At 41.9% G+C, this 20,312-nt stretch overlaps 1 protein-coding gene across 1 annotated transcript in view; it reads right to left on the reverse strand.

The window, feature by feature from the left end:
• The window catches only part of ches1 (checkpoint suppressor 1), an 87,571-nt gene extending 67,801 nt beyond the window's left edge, over positions 1-19,770 (reverse strand). The window contains exon 1 of the mRNA XM_032586308.1: positions 19,352-19,770. The gene's annotated coding sequence lies outside the window, so the exon portion shown is untranslated. The remainder of the gene's footprint in view (positions 1-19,351) is intronic.
• Positions 19,771-20,312: the final 542 nt, after the last annotated feature.

Raw genomic sequence — 20,312 nt, forward strand, 5'->3', positions numbered from 1 at the left:
ATTGTCCATAGAAGTTATTGCGATAAACAATAATATTGTGGTTTGGTAAGCTGGCTTTTAATGGTAATGGCATAAAAATATTGCCATTATTTTTCTTTTTATTAATATTGGATTATTTTTATGCCATGGTAATGGCATAAAAATAATCCAAGATCAATAAACTTTAAATTCTAATGAACATTTAACACTGGAACTGGAAGACATTTTAAATATCCCCCCCCCCAAAAAAATAAACAACAGAAACAACAAATAAAATGAATAATAAAGTCACTCTAAAGAAAACAGTCCTTAACAAAAAGACTAGCTGAGACAAAAGCACCAGATTGACGACTTCTGTCATCCAGTTTTTGGAGGAAAGAGAGCAAAAAAAGAGAAAAACCATGAATAATTCAAATGGAAATTACTGAGTGTAAGTTTATCATGTGATTAATTGATTTATTGTGACAGGCCCACCAGTACCAATTTTCATGACACCGTCAGATATTTTACCCCAAGAGTAATTTCTTCAGGACAACCTTTTGTTTCCAAAGACTTAAACACATTCAGTCGCAGTCTTCATTGATCTTATGTTAGCTGAAATGCTAAGCTAACATTAGCATGCTTACTTGTATATGATTTATCAATAATTTACCTTCCAACATCATTTACCATGGTTCCATGTAGAACTAAAATGGGAGGAAATGATCTCCGGCTTCATAAGCGTTGTGCTTGGATTTGAACGTTGAAAAATTGGATGACTAAAGTTTCAGCTGCTTTCTTTACCTACTTTACCTAAAACTTGCATGTTGTGGCTGACATGAACACAGACAGTACACCAACCAAGCAGGCATTCTGGGAAGTGTAGTAAAGCTTTTAATTAAAAGTGTAAAAGGAAGTTAAAAGACTACAGATGCGACAAAGAAAGTAAACAACAACTACATGTTCGCAAAAAGGAGAGAGGAGATGCTGGACATCCCAAAACTGATGATTTACAACAACGTAGGAGCAGCTAAGGGTGGAATTTTCCTCAGAGGTAGGGCGTTCCACTTTTACACCGAATGCTGAGCGAAACTTGGAGCACGCACACACACACACAAGCTCACATTCCTAGATGCACCCACCCATGAACAGAAGAATAGAGAAGGACAAAAACCTGGAAAATTTGCATGCATTTACGAACACATGCTCTTGATCTTTCGTCCTCTAGGTCTTGCACTTTTGCCTTTTCTTTTTTTATATATATATATTTTAACGGCGGTTTCCTGTACCCACTGCCTGCATCTCATGCTAGATTCAGAGCATGAACACCCGGAGTCAGCAAGTCTGGACACAGCTGTTAAATATTCAGCCCCCGCTCCCCTCCACCCCACCAACCCCCTTGCTCTCTTTCTTCTTGGCTTGTCCTCTTCCACCTTAAACTCTCCTTCCTCCCCTCTCCTCAGTCTTCCTCCTCTTCCAGCTCTAGCTCTTCCCCTTCACGCGGTTTTTCCCTGCAGCTCTTCCGCCGCCGCTGCTGCTGCCTCTGCTCTCCATGCTCCACTTTCATTAAGGGGGCTCTCCTCTGATAGCCCTTCATATAACACTCAATCTTAATAACAATAAGAGCACCCTCTCACTGCGACGAATCACCTCGAGGGGGCCAGCCCTAAAGATCCCCCGTTAAATGATGTCACTTGCCAGCCAGAGCTCCTTATTGGCTCCAGCGGCCGCTCCGGATCAGGCCCCGGGGGGTGCTTGGCGGAGGGCTCGGTAAGGGGCACGCAGGTCATCCGGGCCAAGGGCACTCCACTTATGGAGAAGAGCGGAGCAGGTACACAAGGACGCGCGCGCACATGCACAACGCCTCGCGCTGGCAAGCAAAAGACGGGGGCTCTGTTTGGTTTTCCAGTCAAAAGAGAGATGAATAAGACTATTGAACAAAGGGGGAGGGAGGCTTGAATAACAGTATTTTACATGAATGGATCTTCAGGGAAATGACTGCTCCCCGTCGCTCCCTCGACTCGGCTATTTTTGGCTGCAATTTGACAACACGGTTGTGGGTGCGCGCGAGCGCGCTTTGAGCTGACGACGTGGATGACTGAGTCTATCGCGCCGCGGAGGTGTCTGCGTGCCGTATTATGTCGTAGTGGCTGCCGCGCGCAGATGAAAAGTGACGGCAAGCGTCTCGTGAACACGCGCGCGCTAAAAACATTTTTAAAAAAAACAACGTGTGTGTGCGTGGGTACACACTTGCCTGAACCTCAGCGAAATCACAGCTGTTCCCAGTTGCCACGCAGCGGTCGCGCCATCGTCTCAGATAACACACAGCCTCATACAAGTGTTAGCACGGCGAGGAGGAGGGGGGGCGGCGGTAACGCCAGACTTGGCAGGGTCGCAAGGTCGCGAGGGGCGGAAGGGGAGGCGGGGTGACAAAGTATTGAGACAAAGTTGCCCAGCAACGAACACGACACATATCGCTTCCAGCGCAAGCTCCGGTGTGGCCCCTGACCAGATCTGAACGCGGTTGTGATGAATGTGTTGACAGCTGATGATTGTTTTGCACCTGGCTTTCACTGTTGGAGCAGAAACATGTTGAATGTGGCGGCGCTTCTTGACGGGCCGCAGTAAAAGCTCCGTCTTTGGCACTCCGCGGTCAAATCAAAACACGCGGCCGTAGGAACATTCGCACTTTTCACTCTGCAGCTGGTGGATGGCGAAAGACAACGGAAATCCCGTTCCTCTTCTCAATCGCATTTTCCCCTCAAAACTTATTGTTATTATTATACATTTGCCCCTGGCAACGTTGGAGAGAAAGTCTGTGGCTTAAGGCTTTCCCATGAATCACAGAAGTATTAATGCAAAAATGCAAACAAGGCAGCATAAAAGTCACTTTGCAAAAAATGTTGTTTTGTCTGGATACAGCAGGTAGCTGGACAGTTTTTTGGAGGTAAATGCAGATATCAAGAGCACAAGTTCAAGCAACTATATGTCCAACTCTTTCCCCAGCTACAATTAGCGATTGTTTTAGTAATCTATTAGTCTATCATTTATTCTGACAAAAATCTGCCACATTCTGCAGATTTTTAATTTAACCACATAAGCCGTTACAATACAATATTAGAAATACATTAAAAGATGTAAATAGACAAATGATTTAATTTAGTCTTTAAATGAGAAGATAAACATTTTATCGCCTAAAATGTAATAATATAGCGTTCCTTTAGTGTTCGCTTAGTCATTTGTAGCAAAGGATGCATCTGCAGCTAAAAAATAATACTGATAATGTCAACATATGAAAAGCTCCAGGCTGATCTGTTTTATTTATTTATTTATTGATAATTGGATAGCAAAAGGTGCTTAACAGGAAGTATTTTTGTTTTGTTTTTTTTACAGAATTTGAACTGAATGAACCTAAAACTATGCCACTTAAGACATTTTGGGTAGCACACGTTTACAGAAAAAAGAGGATTTTTATAATCTTAAACTCAAAATGTATATATATTGTGTACAGTTCTGCCTTAATCACTGTGTTGAGTATTTTATTTTTTTTTACAGGAAATTACCTCTTTTGAGTCTTAGCTCAAAAAATTTGCAGTTAATCGATTTCTTAATTTGTTGACGATTATTTCAATCATCGATTCAGCACGATTAATCTGATTAATTGTTTCAGTCCTGCGAACAGCCATCAAAACTCAAACTGATCAGAAACAACGCTACAACAGTAAGCTATAGAGTAAGCATCTGTAATGATGTTACTTTTTCCACAGATTGATAGATTGAGAGGAAGCAACTGAGAAATGAGCACCTGGTCCAAAATCAACAAAACGTTGTTCCTAGAGAGAACGTTAAGAGTCGGAGAATGCTCACATTCAGCATGCAATAACAGCTTCCATGGTGATTGTACTATCTTTCTGTGGCTCTTTTTTACTATTAGTACCACTGGTTTATTGTAAAAAGTGAATGAATTATTTTTAGACCTCCATATCCTTAATTTTTTTAAGTCAAAAGCTAATGGTGGTAACCTGGAGACAGCTGGGTATCCTTTATATATTTGAGCCTGTCTGTACTCCATAATCAATGCACACACTGTACATGCCAATGTTTTTTTTGTTGTTGTTGTTGAGAATTTTGATATTTAAAACCAAGTAAAATTATGATATAAATTCAAATGTCAAAAAAGTGTTTGGTGTTTTCTAGCTTTTTTCCTTTGCCAAAGCGACACTTCAAAATAAAAGCAGCGTATAAGTGTGTTATGGGTTTCAACAGAAATTAAATTTTGCTGTAAATTGAAATTGAAAACCTGATTTGCTGGTCGGAAAGGTAAATCAGACCGAATTGGTAAAAAAAATGTATCTGCGCTATGAAAAAACAAAACCATTAGAATACAAACTTCGTCTAGTGATGCACAAATGCAGAAAAGGCATGAAATCAATTAGGATTTCGCTTCCTTCAGGAATGCCTTGTTTCAGGTTTGGACAGTTCGTGATAATGATAAAATTAAACAAGGTAAAATAAAAAATCATTCATATTTTTACTAATATAAAAATTTTTGATGAGGCTCAGAGCCCTAACAATGCTCAGAGGTACTCCATTATCGTCTGGATAACTAAAAACTAATCATATTTTCATGTAACTTACTTTTTTACTTTATTCATGTCTCTATCAAACAATTTAAAAAAATCAGCTCTGGTTCATCTGTCAACTTTTTCCTCGCTCCCTCTCAATTAGAAATATATTGATGAGAAATTTTACTTTAAATTGGAGTTTTCCGATTGTATCTCAGTAAAACTTTTCTTGTTAACTTGCTTATATAGGAAGAGTTCAAATGTTCTTGCAAATCTGACTTGACCACAGAGTTGGGGTAAAAAGGCCACACCTGTTAACTAAAGGGTCGTGGTTCACAAACCATGTTAGAAATATTACTGGTGGTTCATAGTGGCACTTTTAGTGGTACCATCCCACCAGCCAGCAGAAACTGAAGAACACAACAGCAACCTAAGAAAAAGTCCCGGTTGTTTACCATCTTCTAGCTCTGAAGTCAGAAACTGATTCCTGGAAGAACATCAAATCCAACTTCATGTTCTAGTTCGGTCACGGCAAACCAGTTCAGCAAAAACAGCCAAATTAAACCCGTCATCACCGCAAAGAGTCACACAACATCATTGTTGGGTTACTGTTTACTCAAATTGTCCTTTTTCTTATATTCGTCACAAAGAATTAGTGGGACACCTGAGTGTCTTTGTTTTCCACAATTATCTCTGGGCACTGCTGTGGATACTCAAAGCAAATCTTTCACACATGTTGGTAACAACAGAGCAACATTTGTGTTTTACCTGTTGAGCAAATGGATTCACAGACATATGGTCGGTGCAAACATTGACATTAGCTTGAGTGTAGTCTGTAATACAATGGAGAGTATTTGTCTGGGGGCACAGTTTTCCAAAACTCTGTGGTTCCTTCTCTCAAAAACACAAAGTCCAGTCATCTTCAACACCTTCAACTGTGAGTCGAAGAGCAGAAAACAAGATGCATTAATTTAAAATTATGTGAATAAGCTACTTCACACAATAAGTCGTTAAAAAACCTGCAGCGCCATCATCCTCATGCCATTTCTAGTCGTCTTCTTCGTCATTTCTCCCAGTAGTAACATCTTGTTGTTGATCACGACTCGTGGAGTGTTTCCACTGCAGCTTCGCGAAATACACCAATTTCGATAAGACCAAAAAAAAAACACCTCATCAAAGCACCAAAACTTTACAATGAAAAAAAGTGTTGTTTTATTTCTTGAAATTAGCGAGTTTCTATTAAGCAAATTTATTTTCAAAATGTCAAATCGCACATTTGTAAAGTTAATGGAAATGCAGCTAGAGCATACGGAGGGATAAAATTCACAATTTCTAGCCCTATTTAGCCTCTTAGATACAAGGACTTCTTGATGAATGATGCAGTGGAATGTCAAAAATCCCTGCAATCGATCATCAGCTTTACACAGCCCTACAAGGCCATTTGCAGATCCCAACACAGTCGGTGCACCAACTGTAGCGAATGCAGCTCATTTTGAAAGTCATGAGTTGAGAAAGGATCAGGTCAATGCCTCAAGATCCTTTCTGTTACCAGCACGATGTCAATGAACTCTTGTTTAATTTCAAAGATCTTACAAATACTGCCAACTGTGGCTTGTCCTGGATGCTACTTTAAACACTCAAAACCCAACATTTCTACAGGTTAAACTCAAACGGGTGGCCCAAGTTTTGACTTGACCGCCCTCCCTTTAGTCGGCGCCGCCACACGTCAGCCGCCTCTGACAACGCCGCGTTTGCTTTCCGCCACGGAACAAAGCAGAGATGGCAGAGGAACTTATCTTTAAAAAGAAACTGCACAGTGTTGGGGAATAATTTGGAAAAGTGTCAAAGACAGCGAATCCTATCTCCGAGCATGCCAGTCACAAACGCGCGGGTACACCCCCACACACACACACACTTAGGAAGCAGAAGCTTATGAGAGCACAGAGAAACACACACAGACACACAGGCGCACGGTCTCATACACAAACAGGGACTTTGGTGTTTACATCATATGGGAAGGTATTTTTTCCCCTCAGAGTGCCAGGGAACAGGCCCACGCACGGACACACAGACGCTGACTAAGGCCCTAGGACTCCTTTTGGAGCGAGGGGAGGCCACATGTGAATCCGTATCTTGTGCACATGTATATAATTAATGCAGCAGTCGGTAGCCTTTTGATCGGTTTCGATCTAAAAAGGTGGGTGCAGCCTCCATGTGCGTGTGGATTTGTGTTGCTTTGTGTTTGTGAAGCACTATTAAACAGCCTTGTTTAGCGTTAAGCTGTTGTTTGGTCAGTGGAATGTGCAGCGCTCTGTTTGTGCTTTGGCCTCACGCACAATGAGCTAGTGCTAATCAGTTTATTAGACTAAATCTGCTGATTTTGCGTTGGTACGAATGCACGTGTGCCGTTTGATCTGACCTGCAAGGACGTTGTGCGATTTCCCCCATGGCTTTTTGGAGCTGGAAGAGGAGGACAAAAGAAACGCAAAGTGTATTAGAGCGTGTGTGTGTGTGGGTGTGTGTGTTGAGGTCTGTTAAAAGCTCCCAGTCCTCCCATCCAGTGTGAGATGGCAGATGTTCAGAGCTTCAACCACAACAGTTGTGAGACCACAACAGGCAGTCTGTTCTACCCAACACACAAATAGAGACGTCTCGAAAAGCCATTGCCCAAACATTGAGCTAAAATCAGATATAGCCTTTTTTTCTTCCTCCTGAGCAATAAAAAAAGAGCCCAACCACTTAAATCGCTTCTTTTTCTTCTCCATGACGATGTGTACTTCAGCTAAAATAGGGAACTGCTGTGTACCACATCTGTGGAGACAGCCCTGCATCATCTCTTCTTCCAATTTCATTCACTTCCCACATTTGATTGTTGGTGAGTCCCAGGATGAGGAGGGCAGCAAAGGTCAGGACAGTTGCAGAAGAAGGGCAATAAGCTACGTAGCGCTGGTGAGCCCGTTTCAGACAGAAGTCTCAGGAGCCTGCAGTAACACTATGTCAACAAAGGAATCTGTCTAAATTTCCCATGTGTCTACAGCGTCTTGCAAAAACAGACATACCCTCTTACGGTTTTTTTGTGACGTTACAGGCACAAAAGTCAATATTTTTCACTGGGATTTTAATTGATAGAACAACATAAAGTATGGGCAATTATGAAGTAGAGGAACACGATTTTTAAATATGTTGTCAAAAAACTGAAGTTCACTGTGTCCCCTACAACTGCACATTGTTGAACCAATTTTCTCTATCATTCTTCTGTTAAGATGTCTCAAGCTCAATCAGAGTGGATGAAGAGCATCTTAGAAGAGCAACTCTCAAGCCTTCCCGCAGATTCTTACTTAGATTTAAGTCTACTTTTGACTTTGCCATTTTTACGTGAATTTGCACTGATCTTAGCCACGTAAGTTCTGGATCGTTGTCTGATCCTCCGCCCCAGTCCCAAGTCTCCTACAGCCTTTCCTTTTAGGACTGCTATCAATGTCCCCATCAATAGTAGTATGGGAAAAGTATCCCATAGTATGGATGTTTCCACCACCATGTTTCACCAAGGGGATGGTGTCCACCATGGGGAGGGGTAATCATCTGGCCAGAGCACCTTCTTCTTCCATGCTTCCCCTCCAAACGGGATGCCTAATTGAATTTTTTCAACAACGGCCCTCTCCTTGCCACTCTTTCACATGATAAACATGTTTTCTAATGATAGATTCACCCTAATGGGCTGTGGATCTCTGCAGCTCTTCCAGAGCTCTCTTGGTTGCTTCTGTGACTAGTGCTCTTCGTGCCTAATCTTTGAGTGTAGGTGGACAGCCAAGTCTTGGTAGGTCTGTTTCCAGAAGATGGACTGAACAATGCTTTTTAAGACTTTCAAAGCTTGAAGTATGGTTTTATTACTTAACCCTGCTTCATAACGGACCTATCTGCTGTGTTCCTTGGTTTTAAGGAAGCCGTTTGTTGACTAACATTCTCCAATGCCAACACAGAAGAGGTTGGCAAAGTTTGGTACTCTATTTTATGGTCCGGGACAATTGAGAGAGCTTTTCCACTGCCAGTAGGAATTTCACCAGGCAAGTGAGGATAAACTCAACCGCCTAACGTAGTGTGATACTAGTGCAATGGTAAACATGATGCACTAGTGTGCCTCCCGTTTTCTGTGCCCCAATAAATGGACTGTGTGACGCCACTAGCTCTACCCTAACCGTACCATTGTCCCATGAACCTACAACTGAAGGGAGCACAGGAATGGTACAGCAAAGGTTGATTGTATGGATCAACCTTTGCCGTTGATCCATTCGTTATAAAACGTTTTGTCCATTTTTATAAGGGAAACGGACAAAATAGTATACCAACTCATGCCATACTGCACCGCTCAGTAGAATAATATACCTCTAAGACCTTAACAAAACAACTACATTTATACAGGGATTCCATTGAATACAAATTGACTTTTTTTTTTTTTTTTTTACTATTTAGATCTATTATATCATGGATCATTTCCATTCCACTTCACAATTACGCACTACTCTGTTTTGGTCCATCACTTAAAATCTCAAGAAGACACATTAGAGACTTTTTGGTTGCAGCGTGGCAAAATGTAAAAGAGTTCAAGATATCATTTCATCAAGCCACCATCTAAACATACAAAAGGTCCAAGCATGAATAACAGTTGGGGAATTATTTTTCTTCCAGGCAAGAGAAAAGAGGAGGAGGATTTGAGCCATTTTTTACCATATAAAAATAATTTCTAAAGGGACTTGTGTTCTCCCCATGCAACTCTGCATGCCAACACACACTCTCAATGTCTTTGGCTGCATCCAGTCATGACATCACCGCAGCCAGCCAGAGAGAAAGGGAGAGTCATCGAGAGCCAAGCTGACGTCATCCCATTCACTCAGTGTCAATTACGTAATCAGAGGGGGTCCAACGGCTGCAGGACAGGCCAGCTGCTGCGTGCGTCTCTGTGACTGCGTGAAGGGCAGAGAGACAGAACTGCAGCCTCGTGTGCGAGAGGAGACATGAAATGTGGCGAGCTGATGACATCATGGGTGGATGTGAGGGCATGGGCGGCGGTGGTGGTGGGGGGCGTATAGACACAAAGCTCTGCAAACAGCAGTTATGCAACTCAAAAAGGACAAGAAAAGGCCTTTTTAGCCCCGTCTCTATCCGTGTGCCGTGTGTGTGTGTCTTTGATGACATTCTATAGCACTTTTACTTCAGGCAGAGAACGCATTAAATTCACACAAGCACTCGAGCATATTTAGCTGAAATGCAAACTGAAATCTAAACACACACACACACACACACGCTCGCTCTCACTCCCCCCCTCCTTATAAACACAGCTTCCTAAGGACAGGAAATCCTTCCACCCACGTTCCTGAGTTGCGTGGCAACCGGAGCAGCGTCACAGTGTGCATGCCTCCACCGCTGAAAACACACAAACAAGCCGACAGAGACCCACATACACATACAAAAGCATACACATCCAAAGTGCAACTCCTTGAACTGTGCGCCTCTGAAAGTGCCAAAAGAGACAGCAGATAAGTGAGCTAACGCAGCGCAGGCGGATACTCGCCGCAGCTGCCCCCTAATTCGTCGGCCGTGGATTTAGACCAAACATGACATCAGTCCTCGCAAAACATAAAGCACTTCCCCCCCCCATTTATAAGCTCTATTTTTGTTCCTGCTGACGTCTTTTTCTGCATGAGGCTGAAAATGTGTGCATGTGTCATTGTGGGCTTACACTTGTGCACTTGTGTAACGCGAAGGATACGACGGAGAGGCGCTAACCGAGTAGCTTCCCTTCAACGCGTGCGTTTCAATCCAGAACAACACCCAACTGAAGACAATGGAGGATGCACTGATCCACCTTTTTCACTTCCGATACTGATACCTAAAATAAAGCATGTACTGATACCGATTCGATATATAACAGCAGCGCTGGATTGACTTACAGCATTTATTTCTTTAAACACAGACATACATGTACTGAGCTACAAACGTATTTTACAACTCTGCACCGCTACAGCACACTTAAATACACCAATAGCCTCACAAGCTTTGTCAAACATGTAAAAACAACTTTAATTTTTTCAATCAGTGCATTTAGGAGCATAACAGTAAAGCTTCAACTATTCCTACTAACAGTGCGCCAAAAAAAAGTGTTTATTCTTTTGCTGCTCCTGGAGAAACTAAAGAAAAGATGCTTGCAACTTTGCCAACAGTCTTATGTAACTGGAGTAGATGACTTTTGGGTAGTTCGATAAACTAAATGATATTACTACACCACATTATATTTCATCTCTGCAACATAGTAAAATACAAACTGACAGAACAGCTTAAAGTAGTGGACGAAGCTTCACAAACAGCTGAATCACGGATCTCATAAATTAAACAAATTCCCTGTACAGCTGCCATGATTCATTGATGTAATTGAATCTAATAATAGTCAACTGCAATAAACAGTTCACATCAAGACTTTAGGCTGACACAGTGTTTTTTTTTTTTTATATAGCTTCAACGTTTTATGTCTCAAAAAATTTGTAAGCAAAAGTTTTCCTCAAGATTGCAGAGCAAAGACATCCAAAGGTTGGCCCTTGAGACGGTTTTACATGGCCCCCCTTGAGCTTCACTCAAGAATGGTTGAAATTTGACTTGCTGGCACATTGAATATAATTTTTGTAATTTTCTTAGGGTATCATTTTCCTCTGACAAACCAAAATTTAAGTTGTTTGGTACAACACAAAATTTTTGACTCCAATTAGCTACTTTCCTCTACGTTTCTATAAAACATAGTGCTTTTATTTAAAAAAGGTTAGACTCTTTTTATGTTTTTGATGTACACTGGTTTACAAATCCCCTTTAACATGAAATCAACTACATTGTTGCAGTAAAATATAGCTTTTTTCTTTCACAGAATTATTTTATGTGCTTTAAAATGGAAAAAAAAGTTTTAGTTGTGGAGCAAATGAACTTTAAACTGAGAATTGTGGCCAACATAGCAGAAAGTTTGGACACCACTGGCTAAGAGCGTCCCCTCCCTGCAGTTGTAATACTGAGTGTGCGTGTCTGTTCCTTTAAGTCAGCAGAGTTTGGCTCCAGTCATCCACCGTCTCCGTCTATGTCAACGTTTCCAAGCAAATATGGAGGATGCAGCGTCTGACCCACCTGGGTTCTCAGAGCTGTGAAAGGCCAAAGTGATCTGAAGTGTGAAAGTATTTCTGTAGTTAGGAGACTTTAAAGTCTAAATGGTCCAACAGCTGAAGAAATGGACCCAGTGTCTATCGAAGAGTCCGACAAAAAACAACAACAACAAAAAACAAACAAACCAATACAAACACACACTTCCCAGTTTACTTTTTTGTTGAAGCCGCTAAAGGCATTCTAAGGTTGGGGAACTTGTCCTTGAGCTACTTTGTCCCACTTTTCCCAGAAGAATGACTATTAACCCACCTGTGTGTTGTGAATTAGTGCAAATTACCTTTACTTTACCCATTTTAATCACATTTAATTGAGTAGAGAATGTTGTTTGGAGGGGGAAATTATCATTTTTAATAACTGATGAATCAAAGAGTGAGAAAACAGATTGTGGTAACCCCAGTTCCAAGACATTACTGGCTAGTTAAAAGAAAACAACTTTGCCATAGGACAGCAAGTAACAGACAAATCAACACAATAGCTATGTTGCCTGTTTTGTACTAATTTGGAAATATTGTATTTAATATATGCCCTGCAACAGACTGGCGACCTGTCCAGGGTGACCCCGCCTCTCGCCCGGAACGTAGCTGGAGATAGACACCAGCAGCCCTCCTGACCCCTCTATGGGACAAGGGTGTTAGAAAATGGATGGATGGATGGATTTAATGTAATCAGGAAATATTCATGTGACTTGTAGTTTTGATCTAAACTGGGTCTGTTGTAATGCAGTGTCACATGTAAATAGAAGACCAGTCCAGGTCTGCCTCTTTTCCTAAAGATCGACACCAATAATGGATGGATACATGTAAACAGAACCACCTGGTGAAAAAAACAGAGCTGCATTAATGCATTCTGTTAACAAAACCCTTCAGATTAAACAGGTAGTACGTAAATTTCAGACTTTTCATACGTCCCACATTTGCCTATGCGTGGATAAATTCCTCCCCATGTAAACCAGAATCATGAGGGAAATCCCCCCATGATTCTGAAAGCTGAATTTTAGGCCACAAAGCTTCCGTCCTAACCGCTATATCCTTCCCCTATATTTAGACGCACACCGACCTTTTTACCACCAACTCAATGCGCGGCGATAAAGAAATGTCTCTCTCTCTTTCCCTGGCTGTAACACAGTCTTCCTGCTGTCCCTATGCTCAGGTTGATGTGAACAGTAGCCCAGATAAAGCTGACTTTTTTTCCCCCCCTTCAGGTTGGCTTTGGCTGCAGTGCTATGAACCCTGACTCTGTCCTGCATGCCTCTGAGGATTCTTGCAGATGAAAAGCATTCTGTTAAACCCTCCTTCCTCTCGGCTGATGCCAAATAGTTCTGGTCACTGCTACCTTTGGGAAGAATTAGTTTTACACCTTGATATAAAGTATGCACGGTAGAAGATGAACATTAGCACAATAATTAGCCAGGTACTTGCTAATCTATTAGAGCTAAAAAATAATAAGCTACGAGCTCCAATGACACCAGCATAAACTGTTCTGTGAGATCCAACCAAACTATATCATAAGCTCTACTTCCCAGTTTATATTTATCTGACCTTCTTCCTCCTGCTCGCCTTTTTCTGCTTGTTTGTTTGCAGTGTACTGGTCAGGAGGTGTGTACAAACAGAAGGCTTCTTCTCAGCACACAAGGAAAGCAAATACTTGGCGGCGCTAAGGAGAAGCGTGCTGAATTTGACAAGCCGTTTATTGACTTGGAAAGGCTTCTTGAATGTTGCGTTTACAACCTCCTATTAGGATCCAAGAAGAGCATTTTTAAATGCTCAAAAACTCAGCAACAGCCAGTTAGGCTGTCAGTGTACAGCGTTAGCGTTCTGATTCACCTAATTAAATGAGCAGTGTTATGTTTTCCAGGCACACAGTGCCAATTTATTGCACGATTGAGAAACTACGTTACCTTCAGATGTTATAAAAATGACTTAAAAGAAACTTCACCTTGTAATAACACCTTGTAATTGGCCTTCTGTCTCATTAAGAAGCTCCATATCTTTCTGAAACTCTGCTCTCAGGAAGTCAGCACATCACATTTTTACCAGCATTTCACTGATGAGCTAAGCAGATGTGCAGTTCCACCAGGTGCTTGCTAATTGCTGCTGGCTAGTCTGAAGGAGCTGAGTGGGCAATTCGAAGGGGAAGGGCTGCTCTATGAGGTGGAAGTTCGGAAACTGCCGCTCAGAGGAGTTTCATCTTTGAAGGCGGAGCTATGTCCACCTAGACGTTTTGCACAGCTGAATGGTTGCCATGGAGATTAAAGGATTTCTCAAATATACATGAAAGAATCAAAGCAACACTCCAGGTATGTTTCTGATGTGAGAATAACATCATAAAATGATGTAAAGCTAAAAAAATTTTAATTTTACATAATACTGAGCCCTTTAAAGTGCAACATTATATAAAGTTTTGGTTGCAATGTGACAAAATATACATTGTTTTGCAATTTTCATAAGGAAAATCCCTTAAGCAATATAAAAACACTCAATTATTTATGTATGTTGGTATATAGTAGATTTCTGTGACCATAAGTCAACTTAAACCAGGTTAAATAGGTAAAGCTATCCGTCAGTTTACTTCATTAGAAATAAACTTTTTTGAGCTCTTTGATTCAGTGGAAATTATACCGTTGTCAGTGGAAGTGACCTACTTTGCTGAGACACAAGTGCCACACTCTTACTACTGGCATGTGTTAATCTGTGTGTAGAAAGTCTGCAAAATATGCCGAACTAAATGCAACATCTGAAGGCCAAAGGTTGAATTTGACGTTTCCGAATCAGTCAGATATGTCTTTCCTGTATGTCCACCAAAGATTCACGGCGAGGTTTCTACATAGTGAACATCGGAGTTAACAGAGAGTGTGTCTGTACCATTGCAACGCCAACGCACAAGAAATTTGGGGCAGGCTAGTGAAGCCTTGATGCCAACACCTTGATACAGAGTTTAGAGATTGAAATGCTCACAATGCAAAAAATATATAAAGGAGAAGGAAAAGTGAGGAAAACAGTCACGTGTTTTCTTAATCAAGCAGTCTTGATGACCATCTAGTTCCTGATTATTGGAACAAGAGATTCTACCACAATGTGGTGCATTCGGGACAAATTCAGTTAGTCATTGATCGACATTCTGAATATCAAACCCTACTGTTCTGTCTTTTCCATAGAAGTAAAACAAACTATCAATTTCATAAACAGAGAACAAATTCAAAGGCCATCCTCCCTCTTAACAAGACAACAGTTGTTGAGGTGGGCAATGAGTCTCTTGGCTTTAAAACGTCTTGGCAATATAGTCGTTGAATTTGAGTTTTAGTGGCAACTTCTTCGAATGCATTGCTGCTAATACAAGTCGGCTGTATCGCCCTCAATAACCCAGTGGACCCTCTGTGGGGATGCCGCATAAGATCTTGTTGACCAGGTGAAGTGGGTGTTAACCATACATAGACAGAAGACCATTGGTCATAGTTTGGATAAGTCACTTTAAACAGAAATCTCAATGGACAAGACGATACTTAGGAATATTGGCAATGTTTTCATCATTTCCTTAAACTCACAAATTACCCCAAAGCAATTGGTCACATCGAGGTTGTTGAGTGGGATGTAATAAATGAGCATACAGGCCAGTGCTGTCTTCATAAAGATATACTCAAATTTTCAGATCACCTTAAAAACAGCTTTTTGTCGATTGAAAATCATTTTAAATCTGTAAAATTGTGTTTTCAAACAACTCCTCTGATGCGGCAGAGTTGCCTCCTCTGATGATGTAAAATATAACATACTCGTATTTAGAAAGGTTAGAAAATGTATTTTGAATGCAGTTATTATTAAAAACTAGAAAATTTCGGAAGAAATTTAGCCGGGGCCTGCCAAGGCGTGCCCGTCGGTTTGGGCCCGGCGTTGTCACGCTACAAATTAGCATCGATGCTAAAGAACGCTGCAACGTAATCAATAGCATGTGGAGAATCACAAGAACGTTAAGTAAGGTGGACGTGCACCATTCAGTAAGATTTAAAATTTTCTCAAGGCTTTTATTTTGGAAGTTTTGTTAAACTTCATTTGAAAGGGCCAAACTAATCCCATGCGTAATAGTCATTGGGTTAAAATAGTTATATAATGCTCAAAACACAAGTAGTTGATGTAAAAATATTAAAGGCTTTTATTTTGAAATGTTTGTTAAGCTTCATTTCAAAGCGCCAAACTAATCCCATGTTTATCAGTGCTTTGGATAAAAAATTCACATAATGCCCAAAAGAGCAAATACCTGATGTAAAATTGTCAAGGCTTTTAATTTGAAATTTTCAGTATGCTTCATTTCAAAGGGCCAAACTAATACCATGTGTAACAGTGCTTTGGATGAAAAAGTCAAATAAAGCCAAAAAGAGCAATTACATGATGTAAAAATATTCAAGGCTTTTATTTTGGAATTTTTGTTATATTCAAGGCTTTAATTTTGAAATTATTATTATGCTTAATTTTAAAGTTCCAAACTAATCCCATGTGTAACAGTTACTGAGTTAAATCAGTTATATATAGCCCATAGCAGCAAGTAGTTCTAAAGGCCAGTTCAGTCCTGATCTGTTTCAACTGAGGTTTCCACTATAGATAGAACTACAGTGATGCGTATTTGTAGTCCTAATCAGCAGCCAATAGCCTCTTGAGTTCCGTTGCTATGTTAAATAAGTTTCTCACCAAGGTGTGAACTGTTAGTGACAGAGCCTGAGACAGCCTAGAAAATCCTGTCGCATGACTTTGCTCTGAAGCACCGTGACAGAAAACCGTACGATCTAGATCAATTTCGAAAACATTTTACCGGAGCAGACAGGCGTATCAATGTCAGGACCGATTTTGATACCAATCGTGCGATATTTGTGGGCGTGATGGCGATTTCAAAATTATTTTGGGGTGAAAAAGTTCTCTTGATTTCTCACTCTAATCAGTGAGAGACGCACTCTAATTTTAGGAAAAATGAGAAACTTTGGGTCGCTTGGAGACAAATTGTGGACAAACCGTAACTGGTATTGACAAGCTGTCTTCACTTTCGAAGAGATCACAGACGTATCTACAAAATGAAATTTGAATGGCATTTCTACGTGAATTCGTGACGACACAGAAAATCCTCAAAAATAGGGTATTTCTAGGATTTTTCCCATTGACTTATAATGGGGTTTTTTTCGTAGTTTTTTGCGAATTATGTCGCCATGTTAACCCCGAATCCCACCAAAAGTAATAGCTCCAATGGCGTGAATTTTCTGCACGTTTTGATACCTCATTTGTAGGTGTGCACGCAGCGGTACGAGCCGCATTAACGGTTACGGATGAAAAATAAAGAATTGGGAGAATAGCAATAGGTTCCTGCCATTGCTTTGCATGGCAGGCCCCAATTAAAGAGAGTTCCAATTGATATCGGCATGTCAAAACTTCATAAAAAATTGGCAGCTAGAAATCGGGAAAAAATCTGATCGATGCATCTCTAGTACCTAGTTACGGCCAAATAAAGGCACTTAAAATGATCGCTACTACTGCGAGTATAAATCAATTCAAATAAACTAAATTATTGTTTTTTTTCTGGAACTATACCCAAATATAAATGTACCTGCTCAGCGCTCCCTACCTGCCTGCTGCTCCGTAAAAATAGGACCGGCTTGTAACAAATGCCGCCTTCCCATGCGAGATGCACAACGCACGTTGTCCTCTTTTCACAGAGTAAATACACTCCATCATCCCCCAACAACTTAAGAGGTCAGGATATTTTTATCAGTTTTGCTGATAAGGTAATGTTTAGTGGAACGTTTACCTTTCAGAACTAAATGTACCATGGCCCCGGCTGCACGCTTTCACCTGACATTGCGTTTTAGACTCAACCGCCATATGGCCGGCAGCCACAGCTGACCAAATCTCAGCGGTGGGCGATGATTGTGCAGCTCCCAGGCGGGCCCCCCAGCAGCACAACAAGAAATATTAAAAAACAAAACAAATTAAAAGAAGAAAAAAAAAAAACACAGCCATTTTGGGACGTTTACGCCGAATAAACCATGAGCCGGCGGTCAGAGGAAACCGTCTCGACGCTCGTATTCAAAACACAGACGATTCAATTCATTCACACATGAATTATGGATCCATTATGGACTGTTTGAGCCGGGGTTCAGGGAATCAGTCAAACAGCTGTACTGAGAGCACTAACCCACTGGTCCATCCAAACCAATTATCTGTGTGTAGGGGTGGAGTCTGAGCTCAATATTCAATTTACACGATTCAATTTCACACAAGAGGCTCTCGCTGTAAAACTGCTGGCGTCGAACAACCGGAACGGCCGAACAAAATAAAAAAGAAAAAAAAAGAAACATGGAGGCGCCCAGGCTGCCTGTCTGAGAAAGTGATAAAGGATAAAGAAGGGCTAACTGAACACTTCGCCATAGGGGGGCGTCCATTGAGAGACAGGGAAGACGGTGAGCGCAGCCGTGGGGGGTCAATATGTGAATGAACGTTTGCCATAGAGGTGAATTATGAATGAGCGACACTCTGAGCACTCCTGGAGAGAGCATCTCTCCTCCTGCCTCCTCTTTTTTCCTCCCTTTTTCTTCCACCCTAAAAATCCCCATCGTCCTCGCTTTCCATCCACCTCGTTGTCTGCATGCCAGCTCCTTGTCGTCCAGGCTGCCTGAGTAGATGACCGAACACCCCCCTACACACACACACCACCACCTATTCTCTTACATATTTACACAGCCTCAGCTGGACGCATGCACGCTCACATGGCGGCAGGAGGATAATATGAGAGCAAACAGTGCTGCACGTGTAAAGGCAGATGCATTAAAGTGAAAAGGCTTTGGGGCATATACACACACACACACACATTTCTCCCAGCTGTTCTCCTGGCTCCAGAGCTGGTGTGTGTGTGTGTGTGTGTGCGTGTGTGTGTGTGTGTGTGTGTAATTCAGTGTGCTGCTGCTCAGCCTGTGCCACGCTCTCTCCTCTGTTGCTGTGCGTCTGATCAGATCTGCCTCCTCTCAACCTGTTTGCCGTATATGGCACAGAAACACGCAGACAAATGCATAGTATCTCTCTCTCACACACACACACACACTGACTGGAGCTGCTACTACTTATCGAGCCTCTCTCAGAAAAAAAAAAAAAAGATTTCCCTGAGCTGGGTTTTTTTTTCTGAAAGTGTGCACTGGCTTGTGGGAGAAAAAGTCCACACTTAGATGCAAACACATGGTGAGAGAGAAGGATTTTAAAGGGAGGGTGAAAGTGGACTCTGCTTTACTGTTGCTCAACTTAAAGTAACATACCAGAGAAGTGTGTGATTGTGATTGTGTGTGGGTGTGTGTGTGTCTTGGAATGGGATCAGGCTGTTCCCTAAAAAGTAGCCACTCCTTTTGATCCCTTCACTCCAGTTTACAGTGGTCACTTCCAGCTCACTTTGGCACCCTTTTCCTTCACGCGTGTAAAGGGAAAACAACCTCCACGACTAACTCGCGCTAACGTAAACCGACGCTGCGCGCACACTCACACACACACACGCGCGCGCACACCGCGAACCCACCACACTTTTCCTTCCAAGTGCGGAGCCACGCAGCACATGTCAGCGACACACACCTTCAGAACAGCTACACACGGCCATGAAAAGCCCAATGGAGTCACCTTAAAATCCTTGCGAGTTCCAGGTGAACCCCTTCCCCACTCTTCTTTCTCCTCTGTCAAGACTTCTCCCTCTCTCTCTCTCTCTCTTTCTTCCTTCCTCTCCTCCTTTCCGTCCGTCCGGCAGTCCGTCCTTCTTCTCGCTCTTCTCCGTTCGTTTGTCTCCCCCCAATTTTTTCCTCCTCGGTTCGAGGTCACTTCCCAGCGTTGTTCCCGAGCCCCTCCATGTTCCGCCCCGCTAGTCGTCTCGAGCACCGAGCGAGCGAGCGAGCGCGCACGCGCACACAAAGCAGACACACGAGAGCCGCTGCCGCGTTCCTCCGGTCTGCCTGTGTTTATCCCTCTCTCCTCTGCCGGAGAGCAGCTAGGCTTGCCTGTATGTGTGTGGATGTGCGTGGATGTGTTCCTGGGCTCTGCCTGCCTGCCTTGCCCCGCCAGCGGCTGAGGACTTCCCCCGGAGGCCGCCCTGGGTCCTAAAGAGTGTTGAGTTCACTGAAAGAATGCCGTTGTATTCAGAAAGCTTTAGCCAAAGATCGTCTATTGTTTGTCCAAAACCGATTTAAACATGATGGGAATGTTAGCTGTGCCGTGTAAAGACACATCTAATCAAATATTTAATCTATTTTGTTCGCTGTCTAACATTGAATCGGACAGGACTACGGCGGCGTATTAGGGCCGTATTAGATACGAAAAGAAAATAGGAAATTTCCACCCAAAAAAGTCTCAGAAATGTTCTAGAGAAAAACTTTTTGGAAATTTCTCAGTTTAAAAGTTTGAAATGTGCTTAAAAAAAATTAAGAAGTTTTGAGATTAGCCTTGTCGATTTTCTAGAGAAAAGTAGGAGATTTCTGAGTTGGAAAAGTTGAACATTTGCTAGAAAAACTCAGAAAGTTTTCAATTAATCTCAGGAGATTTCTAGAAAAATTGTTTTGGACATGTCTGAGTTTCAAAATTAAATTTTTTT

The sequence above is a fragment of the Xiphophorus hellerii genome, chromosome 15 (genome assembly GCF_003331165.1).
Source record: "Xiphophorus hellerii strain 12219 chromosome 15, Xiphophorus_hellerii-4.1, whole genome shotgun sequence".
Taxonomy (NCBI): Eukaryota; Metazoa; Chordata; class Actinopteri; order Cyprinodontiformes; family Poeciliidae; genus Xiphophorus; species Xiphophorus hellerii.